The sequence below is a fragment of the Talpa occidentalis genome, unplaced genomic scaffold (genome assembly GCF_014898055.3).
Source record: "Talpa occidentalis isolate TD23 unplaced genomic scaffold, MPIMG_talOcc4v2.1 talOcc4.5, whole genome shotgun sequence".
In the NCBI taxonomy this organism is placed as follows: Eukaryota; Metazoa; Chordata; class Mammalia; order Eulipotyphla; family Talpidae; genus Talpa; species Talpa occidentalis.
Genome location: NW_023604861.1, coordinates 105,890,444 through 105,910,910, shown reverse-complemented (window position 1 = coordinate 105,910,910; position 20,467 = coordinate 105,890,444). Strand labels below are relative to the sequence as shown.

General features: G+C 37.9%; 1 pseudogene; it reads right to left on the bottom strand.

Moving 5' to 3' along the window:
* Positions 1–226: 226 nt before the first annotated feature.
* LOC119258634 (TOX high mobility group box family member 4-like) lies at positions 227–20,017 on the bottom strand (annotated as a pseudogene).
* Positions 20,018–20,467: the final 450 nt, after the last annotated feature.

Genomic DNA, 20,467 nt, shown 5'->3' with positions numbered 1-20,467 from the left:
GGTGGAGATCAGGCACTACCAAAGTCCATCTTGTGTTTTTAAAAGGCACTTGGACATATTCCCAGCAGGTAAATCTTCACTGATTTGGAGAACAGGGAGGACTAGTTCACAAACAACACTGTGTTTGAATTCTAGATGCCACCCAGGCCAAAAAGACACTCACATTGCTTCAGTACTCTTCGCCCAGTCCTTACTCTCAGTGGGAAGGCTTCCAGGAGACCTCACATCAAGGCTGGGATGAGAGTGTCACAGGAGATCCACTCAACAATTCAAATTCCATTTGAGGAGTGTCAGCCTCAGGCTGGACATCTGTGATCATCTCATGGATTGTCTCAGTAGAGCATTGTATGTGCCCCAGGGCTGTTATTCACAGGCCAATCAGGGCTACTTTCCACACCGCATGGGTAGTCTGCATTTTCAGAGTGGGTGGAGGTACAACCTTGCTCTATGGTGGAGAGTTATAAATTAATTTGAACTGGCTGTTGTAAATTCGCTCGAATTTCTGAGGTGGAGGCTGCTGCATGACCTGGAGAGGGGGAGGTTGTTATAAAATGGTTACTTGCTGCCAAATAGGGGCTGAGACATCTGTTGCAATGGAGAGGGTTGCAGTTGTGTTGGAGGCAGTTGCATAGAAGAAGCAGCAGCAACTACTGCTGCTTGCAGCACTGAGTGACAATCTGGGCTTGATGACTGGGCTAGATAGTAGCTGTACTGGCTTGGCCTAGTTGAAGTCCCTGGGAAGTCACCACTGTGACTGGGATAATAACAACCATCCCTCCTTGAGACATGACAATAGAAGAGGGAAATATCTGCTTGGTAATAATCAACTTGGTAATATTGGGCTGACCTCTAGGTTCAGCAGATGTGGTTTGCCACATAGGATGAAAGCATTGAGTTGACAACAGTGGAAGGGAACAGTCAGGTGTCTCTATTGTGGCTGGTGCTGGAGCTTCTGGGTCAACAGTAGCCAGAGGAAGAGGAGAAGGAGTCTGTGATGGTGGCACTGAATCCAATGCCACTGTTATTCTACAGTGGCACGCCACACATGCTTGTCTTTCTAAGCAGCCAGGACCTTCGAATATTCTTTTTTGGCAGCTTCAGTTTTCTTCTTACACACCTGTTTTTGTTCTTCTCTAAGACTGCCCTACCTGGAGGCCACAATTTTTGAAAACTCCCCCAAAGTGACAGTGGAATTCTGTCCTTTACTGGCAGCCTGTGTATCGTGAAAGAATAAAGCATGTGCTGAAACTAGTTAATGAGGTACATTAGGATCTTTCTTTTTTTCTCTTTTTGGGGATCTTCTGCTTTTTCCCTGCTTCTACGACAATTCTCTTCTGGCTGGGACTTGCTCCAGAAATCCTCAACACCATATTCATGAAGTGAGCTTATAAGTGAAGGTGTGGTTGAAAGACAATCCTCAAGTAACTGTGCAGGAGGCAGATAGTATCACCACTTAAGCTCAAACCAAGCCAAGAAATTAGTTCTGACTGATCAGCGGTGGTCAACTGGCTATGCCCCATCAATCAAGATGTCATGTCTGTCATTGATACACAAATTGTAGCAGGTGGGTTGACACAGTATTGAGTTCCTATAGCATGCTACAAGTCCATGGTCAAGCCTCCACTCAAGAGCCCCCTTGCTCCATCATGTCCATTGTCTAGACTCTCCCTACTGGGCTGAAAAATTACTAACTTTAGATTAGTAACGTTATATAAGGTCATCAAAGTGACCAACTGCATCTGAGACAGCCAGCTTGGGATCATACTCCAAGGAGGTAGGAGGGAATTCAAATTTCTCATTTTGGTGTATGGAAAGTCTTGGCCCCTGATACTGTTTTTAGGAGTGCCTGATAGGGCTTTTTTTTGTTTTGATGTATTTTCCACTCCTGAGGGAATTTATGCAATCTATTTCTATTATTTTAATTGTCACTTTTAAATTGTAAGTTGTATAATTAGTGGAGCATAAAGTCAATCAAGTTCTCTGTCATATTCTGAAACATGCAGTTGACTTTCAATTCATTTTATTGAGCAGAGCCACCCCAACTTACACATTATTATTAACCAGTTTTTTGATATTTTCTTTTGCTTTTTCCAAATTTGGTAACACCATTTTTATGTAATCAGTATTCATTAAGACCTACCGAATGCTGAATAATTTCTTGCTCACTATTCCTTTGTGCATTTCAGGTTTTTCTTCTGGATTTATTTCCTTCCCTCTATTATACTGCATTTTGACTTTCTGTTTTAAAGACACTTATTAGTTACCTTCAATTTTTGCTTGAAAACATAATGCATATACTTAAATGATTACTTTATTGCTTATATGTTTAGCAACAATGAGAAAATAAATATTAAATGTATCATTCCACCATTTTTGGCTTCTGTTAATCAATTTAGGAAGTCAACTCTCAATCTTATTGTTTATCTTTAGTAGTTAGTGTCAACTCATGGAAGCTTGGGTTGTTTTCATTTTCCTTGTTGTTTTGTACTTTTACTTAGTCATGTTTTATTTTTTCTTTAAATCATTCTTCCTAAGACTATAGTTACATTAATTTTCATCAACTATAGAAATGAATATATATTCATTATATACAGGATCCAATTTTAGTGTCTATAGTGAGGCATGGTACAGGGAAAGGCTCCAGGATTAGAAGTGAAATAAGGTTTTTATTAAACATAATCTCTCTGAATTCAGACACATAGCTCACTTCAATGATGTATACAATACTTAGTTGGAAAGAAAGCTGAGACTCATGGCTTTGGTGTTAACTTAAAAAGACTGTAGTTCTTTTTAAATCTAATGCACATAGCTTTCATCAAATGTGGAACTGTCTCACCAATATCTCTGAATACTTTCCCTTCTACAGAAAATTTCTTCTCTTCTAAAACTTATAGTCTAATGTATCACTCTATCCAACATGTCTTTTCTCCTCTCTATATTTTTAAATTTTTTCTAATTCTCAAATATATTCCTTATCCTATTTAAGAGAGTTGCTATTTTTGCCTTGAGCAGGCCATCTACCTTTTTTTTTTTTGACTACCTATTTTTTTAATTATTCTTTTTTTTAAATAATAAATTTTATTTTTATATTCCCCCATACAATTGCAAACCCCCATTCTGACCCCAATCCCTCCCTTCCCGCCCCCCCACCCGCCAAAAAGTGTCTCTGGTTCATAGTTTTTTGTTGATTTTGATTTTCACTTTCTTATAGTTATTCATTTTCCTGGTCCCTTATTTAAGTTTTCTAGATTCCTGTTATGAGTGAGACCATCTAGTATTTTTCTTTTTCTTTTTGGCTTATTTCGCTGAGCATGATCCCTTCCAGCGCTGAAAATTGCATGTGTTTATCTTTTTTGAATGCTGAGTAATATTCCATGGTATATATGTACCACATCTTCTTGATCCAGTCTTCTATTTTTGGGCATTTGGGCTGTTTCCAAAGCTTAGCTATTGTAAATAGTGCTGCAATAAACATAGGGGTGCAGGTGTTCTTTGGAATTGATGTTTCTGTGTCCTTTGGGTAAATACCTAGGAGTGGAATTGCTGGATCCTATGGAAGCTCTATGTTTAGTAGGTCCAGAAATCTCCACACAGCTCTCCATAGTGGTTGGACCAGTTTGCACTCCCACCAACAGTGTAGAAGAGTTCCTTTTTCTCCACAACCTTGCCAACATTTGCTGTTGCTAGTTTTTTTAATATGTGCCATTCTCACTGGTGTAAGATGGTATCTCATGGTAGTTTTGATTTGCATTTCCCCGATTACAAGTGATGTTGAACATTTTTTCATATGTCTGTTGGCCATTTGCATTTCCTCTTCAGAGAAGTTTCTTTTTAGCTCTTCTGCCCATTTTTTGACTGGATTATTTTCTTTGTTGTTGCTGACTCTCATCAGCTCTTTGCAGATTTTTGTGATCAGTCCTTTATCATTAGTGTTGTGTGCAAAAATGTTCTCCCAGTTGGTGGGGTTTCTCTTTGTTTTTGTTATTGTCTCTTTTGCTGTGCAGAAGCTCTTTAATTTGATGTAGTCCCAGCTGTTTATCTTTGCCTTCACTATCACTGCTTTGGGTGATGTGTCTGTAAAGATATCTTTGATGTGCAAATCACGTAGTGTTTCACCTATATTTCCTTCTATGTATTTTATGGTTTCAGGCCTATGTCTAGTTCTTTAATCCATTTTGAGTTGATTTTTGTGTATGGTGTGAGGTAGTGGTCAAGCTTCATTCTTTTGCATGTAGCGACCCAGTTTTCCCAGCACCATTTGTTGAACAAACTTTCTTTGCTCCAACGCATATTCTTTGCTCCTTTGTCAAAGATTAGTTGACCATAAATCTGTGGGTTTATTTCTGGATTTTCTATTCGATTCCATTGGTCTGTATGTCTGTTCTTGTTCCAATACCATGCAGTTTTGATGATTATGGCTTTGTAGTATAGTTTGAAGTCTGGGAGTGTGATGCCTCCATTTCCTTCTTTTTTTTTCAGTAGAGCTTTGGCTATTCGGGGTTTTTTGTGATTCCATATGAATTTCATCAATAATTGTTCTATTTCTTTGAAGAATGACATTGAAATTTTGATTGGAATAGCATTGAATCTGTATATTGCTTTTGGTAGGAAGGCCATCTACCTTTTAATCTCTCTGTAGTTTGAAATTTTGTTACATTTTTACAGCTCTAGAAATTATAAATGGGTTGTTTGCAAGCTGGCATGAAATTTTTTGGATAAAATCTAATTTTTTTGGTCATATTATCAATTCTCCAGTTTATTTGTTAAAAGAATCTTGTTAATGTTTGCTTTTATTCTCTATGAAAGAATCCTAACATGTGACATCTTATGGATATCTCACTTTGCTCATTTTTTTAGTCATTTATCATTCACATGTTTCATAATTTTTTATCTGGAGCCATTCTGAGCTCCATAGACAATTTGCTTTTGCAAATGCCAGTTACCATACCTCCCTTAGTACTTACTTATTATAATTCTACAACTTTGTGTTTCCTGAACTACATAGACAGTCTAAGTTCAAACCTCAAAAGTTCATAAGGTCAGAGTGGTGATCAATATCAACATAGATAAATCACTTTTTCATATAGTTGATAGAATCTTTTATTCATAATGTTTTGTTATTGAGGTGTTCTCTTTTTTAAAATAAGATTTATTTATTTATGTATACAAGAACCTGGGTACAGGACAGAGGTGTTGGGGGGCGGTGAGAGGATTCACTAGAGACAGAGTGGGGAACAGAACAGGCAGACTGACCGAAATACACTGCTGAGGGGAGTAACGGGTGAGTCAGGAGAGGACTGCTGCACCATGTCGGTAGCTTCCTGGCTGGGGATTGAACTTGTGCTGCTGTGACTGCAGGTAGCTTCATAGGTTGTGTCTTAACTCCTTGTGCCATCAGGGATGCCTGAGGTGTTATCTCTTTGAGGGTCCCAATTCACTTAGGTATTTCATTTCTCAATCTTATATTTTCTTAAGTCCAAGCATGTGTCTGATCCATCTTGTAATAGGCCAAGTCTAATACTTGAATATACTAAAACTGGCAAATACCTTTGGTACCACAGTGGCATTAGTGTCTTCTTACAATATTAGTTTCCTGCCCTTTCCTTGTTTTGGGTCCTGAAGATTTACTTCATTCCTGGTTGGTTCAGATCAGGGTTTAAAGCTTTTACTTTGCTTTATATTTGTTTTTACTTTGTCCAATATTTCTATGTGTTCTGTAGGCAGACAATATTTCAAGGTTTCATGTTTGCCATGTTGCCGTAAATGAAATCCAATTCATTAGCTACAGGATCATGTTCTAGTGTCTATAGTGAGGCAGGGTGCAGGAAAAGGCACCAGTATTAGAAGTAAAATAAGGTGTTATTAGACATGATAACCTCTTAGAATTCAGACAAATAGCTCACTTCATTGATGGTCCCAATACTTAATTGGGAAGAAAGCTGACACTGGTGTTAACTTAATTAGTGGCAATTTCTGAAGATATTGAATACAGCATTATCTTATGAGAGAACAAGAGAGAGAGAGAGAGAGAGAGCATCAAAGTCTTTAATATTAGGGAAGCCATTAGAAGATACACAATTAAATAATATTAGGTGTTCTGTCAGAATGGAGGAAGGCTGCCTAAAATTGAAATAGAGTTGAATCATGATTCCTTCTATTATTAGCTATGTGATCCCAGAAAAGCTACTTATATTTTCTGTGCTTCAGTTTATTCACATGTAAAACTGATAAAGTAATTATGCCTATTTCATAGGGCTCTTAGATGAGTTACTATATATCATAGAATGGTGTCTGACACATAACGTTCAGTATATCTTATTAGTTATTAGTCTGACACATAATGTTCAGTTATTTTTATCAGTAAGAATCAACTAACTAACCAAACTTCAATAGTATGAAAATAGCTGTGGATGCAAAAATGAATGACAGTCCCTCTTTCAGAAGTCAGTCTTCTCACTGTGTATATACTTATATGTAAAAGTGGTATCAATTTATAAGACATAGCATTTATAAGATATAGACATAGCTCATAGAATGAGTTGATTAATTCTTTCTTTTGAGGTGAAAATTGGTAGAAAAGAGGTAGATCACATTTATGAAGAAGAAAAAAGATTTTTTTATATCATGATAAATAGCCATGTGCGGATGACCATCAGAGAGCTAGGAAAGTGAATTTTAAGTTAATAAAGACAGGTTGAGTCCTCAATGAGTTCCAGGTTTCTGACTCAAATGTGTTTCCAGTCTTGAATTTTTTTGATACTTCTCTTATTATGCAGAATGAATCGCAATGTATTTGAGAATACAAATTAATGCTAGACCGAATGCAATACTTTCTCCAAGATCCCCACAGATTGCCTTGAAAGAACAGTCCTCTGTTCTCTTATTTTCCTTCTATTTCCTATACATCCCAACCCCAATAAAATTGAAAAACATTAATGTGTTATTGTCCTTCTGTTGGATACAAAGGACTTGAAAATTCCTGTGAACATTAACTTTCTACTTCATAAAGTGGAAGTCTTTGTGCTCAGGATCTGTTCAGGCTTGTCCTTTTAATGAAACACTTGGTCTAAACACTTTTATCATTAAAAAAGTAATAATGAATCCATTATGAGACCACAGAAGGAGAATGGAAGGTTAATACATGTTAGAGAACAGAAAACAATTCAACCATCACAGCCAATGAATACAGATTTTCTTTATTCTCCTTGAAGTCATCCACTAAATTTTTAAACACTTTTCTCTCCTTTTTCTGACAACATATACAAGACCTAACTGAGAGGAGTAATAGCTGACCCATCAACTGAAAATCTCTATTACATACACAGCTATGACAATGATAACGAATGCTTCTAGCACTAGCCCTAAAACTGTCAGATCTTGCTGATTCATCAAAGGTAAATTCCACTTAGAAGCATGGCTTTTATCCTAGTCTGCTTGTTTGAAATAAAAATTCCACTTGTGAATTCAATTATAAACTGAAAAGGCAAATTCCACCAACCACTTATATGATCCATGTCATCATGTCTCACCTGTTACTGCTCTTTCTTAATTACACTACTTAATTGACTAAAGTAAGTCTTCTTTCTGGCCAGGTTCAATGACTGCATTTAATTTATATAGGAATTATTATGATTTGGGTTTCCTGATTGTAGTCCTCAATTCTTTAATGTGCAGAGAACCATAAACAGAGAAAGTATATCTATCTTTCCCTATAAGATTTAAAACAGCAATATTATGGAAAGCGTAAACCTGGGAATATATTGGGAAATTATGGATTTGTTTCAGGAGATAGATGCTATTGAGCTGCTATTGGAGGATGTCCAATTTATTTCGCCTACAGACACACCTTTACCTAGTGGCAAGTCACAGAATTTCCCATATCTCCTCAAAATTACTCACCCATATTTGCACAAAATTTGGCATGAACATTTAAAGAAATTGAACTCCTGAAGTTTATATAATGAACTTATACTGAGAACCCCTAATTGTTTGCATTTTACGTGTCAGAATTGATGGGGACATAAAATTGAATAGGATGTTTTTGGCCTTCACAGAGCTTACAGTCATTTGGGGGAGACAGAAAACAGAGCAATTATATCACAGCAGGGGATGGTAGAGAATACAAATACAATAGGAATTCATTGGAAGGATACTTATTATTATCTTGGGAGAGGGTTGAGATGGATTTTCCTAGAGAAGAATGCCTTGTTAACTGCACTTTGAAGAATGAATAGAAATTAGCCAAGAAAAAATGAAGTAAAATGTGTACAATGATCTGTTTGAGGCAAGATTATACACAGAGGTGTTCAGAGAAATGAATGCTGTCTAATAAAAGTAGAGTATGATGCCAGGTAATCAAAGGATTTGGCTGGAAGGCTGAGCTAGAATCATACTTTTGTGCTATACTAGGGAATTTGGAGTTTTACCCTCAGGAAAAGAGAAAATAGTTATAGTAGTCTAGGTTCAGTGGAAAATACTTTGAAGTGATAACGAGAATGAAGTCATCCTGTTATATTGTGGTATTTAAGATCATTAAATCTATTGCCAGCTTGCCTAGATTTAAATCCTGACTCGCCACTTACTAAGTATTTAATTTAACTTCTACATGCTTCAGTTTCCTCATCTGGAAAACTGAGGAAGTTTTACATATACCTATTAAAGTTATTGTGAGAATTGAATAAGTTAATATGTGGAGTATACATGCGACAATGCTTAGCATATATGTGCTATATCCATCTTGCTTTTCATTGTCATCACTTTCATTGTGATCAGCGTTGTCATTCAAAGGGAAGATAACAGTGCATTTGATACAATTTATGACAGTAGAAATGGAGGAAAGTGCATTGTTAGGGAGAGCAATCAATTGCATGTGGTGACTGATTAGATTTGCAGGCAAAGAGATGAATCTAGATGGGTTTTTGGGTTTTTGCTTCAAACAATTAGATGAAGGATGTTGTCATACTCATGCATACTGGCGAGTAGGAAGATGAATTAATTTTTTTCATGTGGATTTTGACATGTCTCCATAAGAATACAAATAAAATGCATTTTACTATAAAAACATGCAGTTTATTTTATTTTATTTTTTTAAGATTTATTTATTTATACAAGAACCGGGGTACAGGCCAGATGTGCGGGAGGGTGAGAGGATTCACCAGAGACAGAGTGGGGAACAGAACAGACAGACTGACGAAATACACTGCTGAGGGGAGCAGCGGGCGTGACAGGAGAGGTCTGCCATACCATGTGGGTTGCTCCAAGGCCAGCGGGAATCGAACCAGCACTGCAGAGGCTGTGGACAGCTTTACAGTGCGGCGCTCAACCGTCTGTACCACCAGGGAGGCCTTTGAGAGTATTTTCTTAAAGCACACTTTTCTAAGTGTTTTCACTTGATCTTTGCATGATTCTATAGGTTAGAGGAGTCAGGTGAGTATGTTTATTTTGGAATGAAAAAAATGAGTTATATAGGTATTTTTCCCCCCACAAGCAATAGCTAATTGGTGAAGGGATTGACGGTAATAATAATTCATTTCTACTGTACTCAGACTTCTACTTAAACACTATTTTCCTTATAACTCAGTCATCAACTCATCCTTCTTTCTACATGCAGTTGGTCATTTCCGACTTCTCCTGGGATTTTAGGGTGAGTAATATTGTAACTGGATCCCGCAGTGCCCAGTGGCCGAAGGGCAATGTGGTCTGGTTGGGGCTGTCATCTTCCATTGACATATAGATAACTGACAGTCAGCTGTGAATTACATATTTTAAGCCTGTGACCATTAATAGCAACGTAATAAATGAACATAAAAGTTACTTTCTCATTATAGTATTATAACTTATTTGTAATTATTAATCATAAAGAATAGACAACATTATTCACAGGCTGAAAGTATTGTTGGTTTTTATTAATTAATGGGACAGAGGGTTTTTTAACCCAAGCTTGGGAATTTGAAAAAATGAATTAAATTCCCATTGGACTGTGTACTAGTTTGCTTGTACCACATATTAGATTAAAAAACAGACATTTATTTCTTACAGATCTAGAGTCTAAAAGTCCAAGATCAAGGTGCCAGCAGGGTTGGTTTCCTCTGAGTCCTCTCTCCTTGGTTTACAAATAGCTACCTTCTTGCTTTGCCATCATATGACCTTTACTCTTTGTCTTCTTATAGAATCAGATTAGGGACCCAGCCTTATGACCACATTTAACCCTAATTAACTCCTTGACAGCCTTATCTCCAAAGTTTAGAATTTCAACAAATGAGATTTGGTAGGACATAATTCAGTCTGTACAGATAACAATCTAAGTTTAACAAAATTGTTTGAGTCAAAATTGTAAGGGGATGAGAAGATATTCTAAAATTGTTATTTGTTGTCTAAAGTTTTGCTACCTGAAGCTTTCCCCCTTTCTAACAATCTCTTCTTTATCTCTGTATACTGACATTATGTTTATATTACATATTCACAAATATTCAACCATGAGTGACTCCTGCTGTGCCATGTTTTCCATCAGAGAATAAGGTCATTCTTTGCCCAGGGGGTACATCAAGTGAAAAAAAAATTTCCAAGAAAACAAAAAGGGCCTGCAGGCAACATTTACCTTGCATTTTAGAAACTGAAAAGGGAGGATATACTGTTTTGCTAACCTAATTAGTTGGAGAAAGAATTGTCATTAGATTATAGTCCATAATGGTGATTGCAAAAAGAAAGAAAGAAAGAAAGAAAGAAAGAAAGAAAGAAAGAAAGAAAGAAAGAAAGAAAAAAGAAAGAAAGAAAGAAAGAAAGAAAGAAAGAAAGAAAGAAAGAAAGAAAGAAAGAAAGAAAGAAAGAAAGAAAGAAAGAAAGAAAGAAAGAAAGAAAGAAAGAAGAAAGAAAGAGAAAGAAAGAAAGAAAGAAAGAAAGAAAGAAAGAAAGAATTCTGGACAGGGTCAGGGTGGCTTTATTTGTTGCTTTTTCAAAGGCTACAAATAATCGTGAAAACATTTTCATAATGGATGTGGATAGGAGATAAAGTTTAATTATTAATTAAGATTTTCTTAATTATGGTGCCTTTTGTTTATTATAAGTTATAAACACTTTTTCAAATCCACCTGTGCCATCAGCAATAATAAATAAAAATATAATTTTTGAAAAATGGGGGGTTGGTGGGGGGGAAATGAGATCAGCACAAGCTGAAGGATTGAGAAAGCAGAAATGCTGTGGAGCACTTAAGCCAGCCATCATCTATCCCATGCAATCATATCTGTAAAACTCATCTGAAGACTGCAGATTCAAAGCAGGCATGCATATTGCTGAAAATCAAGTCCTTGAAATTTAACCTCAAATGTAAAGTAGATACACATTTTATGGTCTTATTCTTGTCCTCACTTTTTTTCCCTTTTTTTTTTTTTTTTTTAATGCAACCACTATGCATTTCAGCAAAATTCATTGCAGCTTGTAGTTGTCAGTCCTCAAAATCCAGGAAGAGGAATAGTAAGAATTATGGGATATAGTAATATTTTAGTAACATTTTGATTACATATCCTGTTAACTTGGAATCCATTTAAAATACTTGAAGGATATTAACCTTTAAATTTATATCTTTCCATCTCTGCCTGGATTCCAGTAATACCCAACAATAAAAACAACAAAGCACACAGGGTTTACGCCTTCAGAAATCTGTACACTTTCTTATGAATCCTCAATGGAAAGGTAGATAAATAGGGAAATCTTTTTGGGTGCCCACATCAAAGTAGATCTTATTTTCCTAAATTGCAGATAAGGAAATAGATGCTTAGAGAATTTGAGTAACTTTGACCAAAGACATACAGGCTTTTCTTTCTACTTAGCCCATGGTCTTATTACTGTACCTTACTGCTTCCTTATTTCGAGCATCTTAAATAAGTGTTCCCTCTGCTCTGCATGTCCAGTGGAGGCTGGATGTGTTGAAACAGAACTTATGGGCATTGCTGCATGTTCTTACCCTCGAGTGTTTCCCTTAGCTTCAGTTTATATATCTTGGATGGATGACTTGGCTGAATTAGCATTTAACGTTGAAATTTTCCAGATTGTGACATACAAATGTTGCCTTAAATTATACTATTAAATCTAAAATAATGGCCAGTTAAGTCCCTTTAGAGTCGTCCCTTGGTTGACATTTTGTCACCGTGAGTTTTTTAATGCAACATCAACAAGAACAAAAATTCTCAACCTGCTTTCATTTAACAAGCTATCTTGTACAATGAATTTATAAATTTGTTCACTGTGATTCCATAACATTCTAGTGAATAATGCAGTAAGTTTCTTTCCTCAGGATTGCCAGATGGGGCTAGTGATGTTGTCTTCACATTCATTTATCTTCTTATTTGGAAGGGTATCCTATTCTCAATACTCCCATATAAGAAAAATATTTCATGGTTAAAAAAAGAAGAAGAAAACTTAAAATTTTACAATACTGTCACACTGCTTTATCACAGCCACCAAACAGCATCTGTCTGCCTACTAAATGTAGGTCATGAGATAAAAGTTCCAGTTCTGGGGGGTGGAGCAACATGGCGGCGAGGAGACGCTGCGAGTAAGATCTCCCATTAAAAAAAGTTAATAGGGAGGAAAAGCGGCAGGTCCCAGTGAGAACTGGGACACGGAAGATAAACGGACGACTCCAGCAAACTACCTGAAGAAGAAAGTTACCATAAAAGAGGACTAGAGGGGAGGAAAGCGCAGAACCCTGTTCCCCTCCCCCGCCCACAGAGTTGGCACTCTCCGACCGGCAGAGAGGAGGAAAACAACAAACCAAAACGGCCAACAAGAACAAACGACGCAGCAAGCGGGACTGTGAGTGGAAAGGAACTATTGCAGCCACCACACCCCGTGAACGGGAGCTGTGGAGAACCCTGCAGGATCCGCTGCGGCGGTGAGCGAATGGCTCCGGGCACCATTAGAGAAGAACAAAGACCCTGGGAGACGCGCACACAGCCCGGGCTGCCGGTAAGCTTGCGCGGGAAAACGGCGCGCTTGGCGCGCTTGAAAAGAAAACGCGGACCGGGATCCCAGCTGCCCAGGTCCCCGCGCCTGCGACCTAGGCTTGCGGGGAGATGCGCGGAGGCCCTCACGGGGGTGAAAGTCCCTCCCTGAGTGAGCAGGAACCAGGCGCCCAGGCACGGGAGCTGGGTGCAAAAGGCGCCATTCCCACGCCACTGAACTGGGCTACAGCCCGCATCCTGGACCTGAGGGCTTTGAACTGAGACCCGGGGCACGAAAATTCGGGGCGTGGGTTCTCCACGACGGTGGGGCACAAGGCAGACACAGCACCCCAAAGCTGTTGAGGTGTACCCTACCATTCCCGCTCTGTTCCCTGTCCCACAGGGTAGGGGGAGGCGAAAAACAGCTCCCCAAGGACAATAGGAGAGATCTCTGGTGCCACCTAGCAACCAGGAAAAAAAAAGTCACTAACACCCCATAGAACAGGAAATTTCTTAAGACTGCTTGAGAAGGGCAGAAGGCTTCTGGAGGACCCAGTGGCCAGCCGGGAAGTTAGCCCACGCCAGGCCCCTTCCGACCAGCAGTCTGAGCCCACAGAGGGAGCAGGCACCCACGTCCGGGGCAGACCAGGCACACAGAAGAGTGTGCCTGAGACCGGAGGCGCAGGGACTGCATCCCGCTTCGCCATTATAGAACAGGGACATTTCTAAAGTAAAAACTGCCTAAAACAATCAGAAAGCTCCCCCAGAAGCCAGAGATGGCTCCTGCAGGAGCCAGAGGGGAGCGGAGAAGTTCACCCAAGATGCCAGCCAGTCCGAGCAACACAGTGTCCCAACGCATACGACAAATTAGAAAACAGACAGTAGGGAGTAGAAGAACCACACGCAACCTAACAACGCCTCAGGAAAGAAGCACACCACAAAAAGAAAACCACTCCCCAGAGTGCAACGACAGCAACTTGGAAGAACTTCTGAGCCTTCCAGAAAGAGAATTTAAAATTGCCATGATTAAAAAAGTGATAGATCAGAAGAAGGAAATTGAGTCCCTAAAGAGGGAAAAAATGGTCAGAAGAATGAAATTGAGTCCCTAAAGAGGGAAGTAAAAGAAATGCAGGAGATCAAAGAATTAATGGAGGAACTAAAGAACTCCGGGAAAAGCAAGGAAAGCAGAATAGATGAAATGGAAGAACGAATAAGTTCTCTTGAAGACACAGAAATAAAAGAACCAAAACAGAAAAGGAAAGAGAAGTACGAAGGAAAAGAGAAGAAAGACTTCGGGAACTATCTGACTCCATGAGGAAAGGAAATATAAGAGTTATAGGAATTCCAGAAGGAGAGGAGAGAGATGTAGGAACACAGAAAATATTCCAGGAGATAATTGAAGAGAACTTCCCAAATGCGAAGAAGGAGCTGATAATTGATATACAAGAAGCAAGAAGAACACCAAACTTCCACGACGAAAGGAAAACACAGCAAGACACATAATAGTAAAGCTCCCAAGAATCCAGGACAAGGAAAAAATAATGAAGCTGACAAGAGGGAAGATACAGATAACATTCAAAGGAAAACCAATCAGGCTGACATCAGACTTCTCTAAAGAAACACTACGGGCAAGGAGAGAGTGGAGGGACATAGTCAACAGACTTCAAGAAAACAGATGCCAACCAAGAATACTCTATCCCGCAAAGCTCTCTTTCCTCCATGAAGAAAGAATATGGACCTTCCCAGACAAAGAGAAACTCCGGAATTTCATTACGACTAAACCCCCACTCCAAAAAATACTACAAGGAATCCTAAAGCCAGAACCTCAGAGGGATGAATAACAACGAAAGAAGACCAGAAAAAAAAAAGTTATTAAAAGAATAAATAAATAAAATCAAAGGAAAGACAAACATAATGGCAAATACAGATGCTAACATATCAATATTAACTCTAAATGTAAATGGACTAAACTCTTCAATAAAAAGACACAGAGTTGCAGCCTGGATTAAGAAACAAAACCCAACCTTTTGCTGTCTCCAGGAAACACATTTAGCTACAAAAGATAAAAATAGGCTCAAAGTCAAAGGATGGAAAACAATCCTACAAGCAAATGGGCCAAAAAAGAAAGCAGGAACAGCTATACTTATATCAGATAAAACAGACTTCAAACTCAAACAGATAAAAAGAGACCCCAATGGTCACTACATTAGGATCAAGGGGACAATACTTCAAGAAGAAATGACACTCATTAACATATACTCGCCAAACGAAAGAGCACCAAAATATGTCAGACAACTGTTGTCCTCTCTGAAAACAGACATCAGAGAAAACACATACGTAGTGGGAGACTTCAACACACACTATCAACAATGGATAGATCAACAAGACAAAAAATAAGTAAAGAAACTAAAGCTCTAAATAAGGACCTAGAGCATTTGGGCTTAACAGACAGCTATAGAACACTAAACCCAAAAAAAACGGAGTACACATTTTTCTCAAGCGCACACGGATCATTCTCCAGGATCGATCACATACTGGGACACAAGACAAACATCAACAGATACACCAAGATTGAAATCATACCAACCATCTTTTCTGACCACGAAGGCATCAAACTAGAAATAAACCATAAAAAGAAGGCAAGGAACTATCCGACCTCATGGAGATTAAAAACCACACTAATGGAAGACCACTGGACTAACGAGGAGATCAAAGAAGAAATTAAAAAATTCTTTGAATTGAATGACAAGGAGGACACCAATATCCTAAATGTATGGGATGCAGCAAAAGCAGTAATAAGAGGAAAATATATAGCAATAGAAGCTCACATCAAGAAACAAGAAAGAACTCAAAGAAACAACCTAATCTCGAAGCTCAAAGATCTAGAAAAAGAACAACAAAAAAACCCCAAAACCAGTAGAAGAAAAGAAATAATAAAAACCAAAGCAGAAATAAATGAAATTGAAACTAAAAAAACAATCCAAAAGATCAATGAAACCAAGAGCTGGTTCTTTGAAAAAATAAATAAAATAGACAAACCCCTAGCCAGGCTCACAAAGGAAAAAAGGGAGAAAGCACAAATACACAGGATCATAAATGAAAGAGGAGAAATCACAACGGACACAGCAGAAATCAAAAGAATAATCAGTAACTACTATGAACAGTTATATGGAAACAAGTTCAACAATCTAGAGGAGATGGACAAATTCCTACAACTCTACAATCACCCAAAGCTAGATAAAGAAGAAATAGAACACCTAAACAGACCAATTACAATTAGCGAAATTGAAATGGTAATCAAAAACCTCCCCAAAAACAAAAGCCCAGGACCTGATGGATTTACAAATGAATTCTACCAAACATTCAGAGACGAATTAGTGCCTATCCTTCACAAACTCTTCCAAAAAATTGAGAAGGAAGGGACAATACCAAACACGTTCTATGAAGCCAATATTACACTAATACCAAAACCGAATAAGGACAACACAAAAAAGGAAAACTACAGGCCAATCTCCCTAATGAACACTGATGCAAAAATCCTCAATAAAATTTTAGCTATCAGAATCCAACAATGTATCCATAAGATAATTCACCACGACCAAGTTGGATTCATTCCAGGGACACAAGGATGGTTTAACATCCGAAAATCAATCAACATTATCCAACACATCAACAAAAAGAAATATAAAAACCATATGATAATATCAATAGATGCTGAGAAAGCTTTCGATAAAGTGCAACACCCATTCATGATAAAAGCCCTTGAAATTCTTGGGATACAAGGAACATACCTCAACATCATAAAGACCATATATGACAAGCCAACAGCCAGTATCATTCTCAATGGTGAAAAGCTGAAAGCAATTCCATTAAGATCTGGAACAAGACAAGGATGTCCACTCTCACCACTGCTTTTCAATATAATACTGGAAGTCCTAGCCAGAGCAATAAGACAAGAGAAAGACATCCAAGGAATCCAAATAGGAAAAGAAGTAGTCAAACTATCACTATTTGCAGATGATATGATAATATACATAGAGAAACCCAAAATCTCCACAGAAAAACTAATTCAACTCATCAATCAATTCAGTAAAGTGGCAGGATACAAAATCAACACGCAAAAGTCAGTAGCCTTCCTATACACAAACAACAAATCTGAAGAAGAAGAAATCAAAAAAAATCCCTTTTATTATTGAAACAAAAAAAATCAAATATTTGGGAATAAATCTAACAAAAGAGGTAAAGGACCTATACAAAGAAAACTATAAAACACTGTTAAAAGAAATAGAAGAAGACACAAAGAAATGGAAAGACATCCCCTGCTCATGGATTGGAAGAATAAACATTATTAAAATGGCCATCCTACCAAAAGCAATATACAGATTCAATGCTATTCCAATCAAAATTTCAATGTCATTCTTCAAAGAAATAGAACAATTATTGATGAAATTCATATGGAATCACAAAAAACCCCGAATAGCCAAAGCTCTACTGAAAAAAAAAGAAGGAAATGGAGGCATCACACTCCTAGACTTCAAACTATACTACAAAGCCATAATCATCAAAACTGCATGGTATTGGAACAAGAACAGACATACAGACCAATGGAATCGAATAGAAAATCCAGAAATAAACCCACAGATTTATGGTCAACTAATCTTTGACAAAGGAGCAAAGACTATGCATTGGAGCAAAGAAAGTTTGTTCAATAAATGGTGCTGGGAAAACTGGGTCGCTACATGCAAAAGAATGAAGCTTGACCACTACCTCACACCATACACAAAAATCAACTCAAAATGGATTAAAGAACTAGACATAAGACCTGAAACCATAAAATACATAGAAGGAAATATAGGCGAAACACTACGGGATTTGCACATAAAAGACATCTTTACAGACACATCAGCTAAAGCAGTGATAGTGAAGGCAAAGATAAACAGCTGGGACTACATCAAATTAAAGAGCTTCTGCACAGCAAAAGAGACAATAACAAAAACAAAGAGAAACCCCACCAACTGGGAGAACATTTTTGCACCCAACACTAATGATAAAGGACTGATCACAAAAATCTGCAAAGAGCTGATGAGACTCAGCAACAACAAAGAAAATAATCCAGTCAAAAAATGGGCAGAAGAGCTAAAAAGAAACTTCTCTGAAGAGGAAATGCAAATGGCCAACAGACATATGAAAAAATGTTCAACATCACTTGTAATCAGGGAAATGCAAATCAAAACTACCATGAGATACCATCTCACACCAGTGAGAATGGCACATATTAAAAAAACTAGCAACAACAAATGTTGGCGAGGGTGTGGAGAAAAAGGAACTCTTCTGCACTGATGGTGGGAGTGCAAACTGGTCCAACCACCATGGAGAGCTGTGTGGAGATTTCTGGACCTACTAAACATAGAGCTTCCATATGATCCAGTAATTCCACTCCTAGGTATTTACCCAAAGGACACAGAAACATCAATTCCAAAAAACACCTGCACCCCTATGTTTATAGCAGCACTGTTTACAATAGCTAAGCTTTGGAAACAACCCAAATGCCCAAAAATGGATGACTGGATCAAGAAGAGTGGTACATATATACCATGGAATATTACTCAGCATTCAAAAAAGATAAACACATGCAATGTGCAGCAACATGGATGGCGCTGGAAGGGATCATGATCAGTGAAATAAGCCAAAAAGAAAAAGAAAAATACCGGATGGTCTCACTCATAGCAGGAATCTAGAAAACTTAAATAAGGGACCAGGAAAATGAATATAAGAAAGTGAAATCAAAATCAACAAAAAACTATAAACCAGAGACACTTTTTGGGGGGTGGGGGGCGGGAAGGGAAGGATTGGGGTCAGAATGGGGCTTTTGCAATTGTATGGGGGAATATAAAAGTAAAATTTATTATTTAAAAAAAAAAAAGTTCCAGTTCTTTCTTGAATTTTTTTCCCCATGAAATAATGCAAAAATGAAGACATATGAATATTAGGTCCATGTGTGCATTGATTTACATGCTAATCAATATTAATTCTGGCATTTCACAGTGTGGAACATGCTTCTATTTCAAAAATCTCTTGAATTATTGGAACATACTTCTTAGGACATGATACATGAAATCTCGGTTACTAAATTTTGTCCACATAGCAAGAATATACTTTGCTTTACAAAATTTTCTTTGAATGACAGTTTTATTTAGTAATTTAGTTGTGTCTTTGTGAGTCACTAAATTTAACAGAATTTGGGAGAACTAACTGATATCAAGCGAAAGAGACTGGTATTTAAATATTTTAGAATGTCTCATTACAGCAAGTTTGAGTATTCATACCTGGATCAAGCAGGTCTAGTGAGGCTGGGAATGAACTGAGACTCCAAGATGGGTCAAGCTTTCCTATAAGGACAGAGGCCAAGAGACAGGCCTGACTGATAGTACAGTCTCAACTCGACAGCAACAACCTGGGTTCTACATATTTCTAGCTTTTATCTTCAGATTGTTTCAAAATAGAGGATAATGGAAGAAAGTAAAGATATACAATAGTGCTACCTAAATACTTGGCTACAATTGTCTATGACAGGGCAGATAGGGAAGCAGTGTGTAAATGCTGTTTTGGTGACATAAGCAGGGAGAGAAGCAGCAGGTCATCTATGGGAGGCTCCCATTGGAGCCCAAATAAGATGCAGAAGCCATGATGAGAGGTAATTCATGGCACAAAATTTATTCTCTGTGTCCAGGGTGTGCCAGCTTGAATAGTAGAACCTTCCACAAACATCTGTACTTTTAGAAGAGAGCTGAAGAAACTCCTGCTTGTTTTCCAGAGGATTCCATCCTATAGAATGTGAAAATCTCACTGGAATTGACCTGTGGTGTTCCCGTGACTTCACCTTTCTCTCCTTCTCCTTTGAAAATAAGTGTGATTAATTGAACTGAGAGGACACCATTAGTTTGAACCCCTCCATTAGACAGGTGTGACAGTGTAGCCTCCTTCTTTGGTTTTCTCTCAAGTGGTCCCGCAATTTCCTTGTCTGTGAGCACACTAAGTGGACCTGTCTGTTTGTTGTGTTGGTGAGGAACGTAGGCCATTTGTTTTTCTGCTGTGTTGACTAGGAAAGTCAGCTAATTTTAGTAAGGGGAGTAAATGTATTGAGAAGTAAAGAATCCTATATACAGTGTGCAGTAAATGCATGCTCAAATAGAAATGTCAAGGTAGTATCAAATTCTAAAAGATTAAAAAAAAAAGCAGTCTATACACATACACAAACATTGTCTCTTCATTGCCAGCTTGAAAACTCTGCAGTATGCTAAAAATATCTCTCAAAAACCTTGTTCCATTCAGTGACCAGCGTTATCGCTGAAGGTTCTATTTCCATAATATCCAAATCAAATAGATAGCACATTCTGAAATGTCTTTCCATTTTACTGAATGATGCCTTACCTCTTTCTGTACAAGTAATGATATTTCCCAGTCAATGTGACAAAAAAATCTGCTTCTAAGCTCACCACCATGTCTCCCACACCTAAAAGCATGGAAAA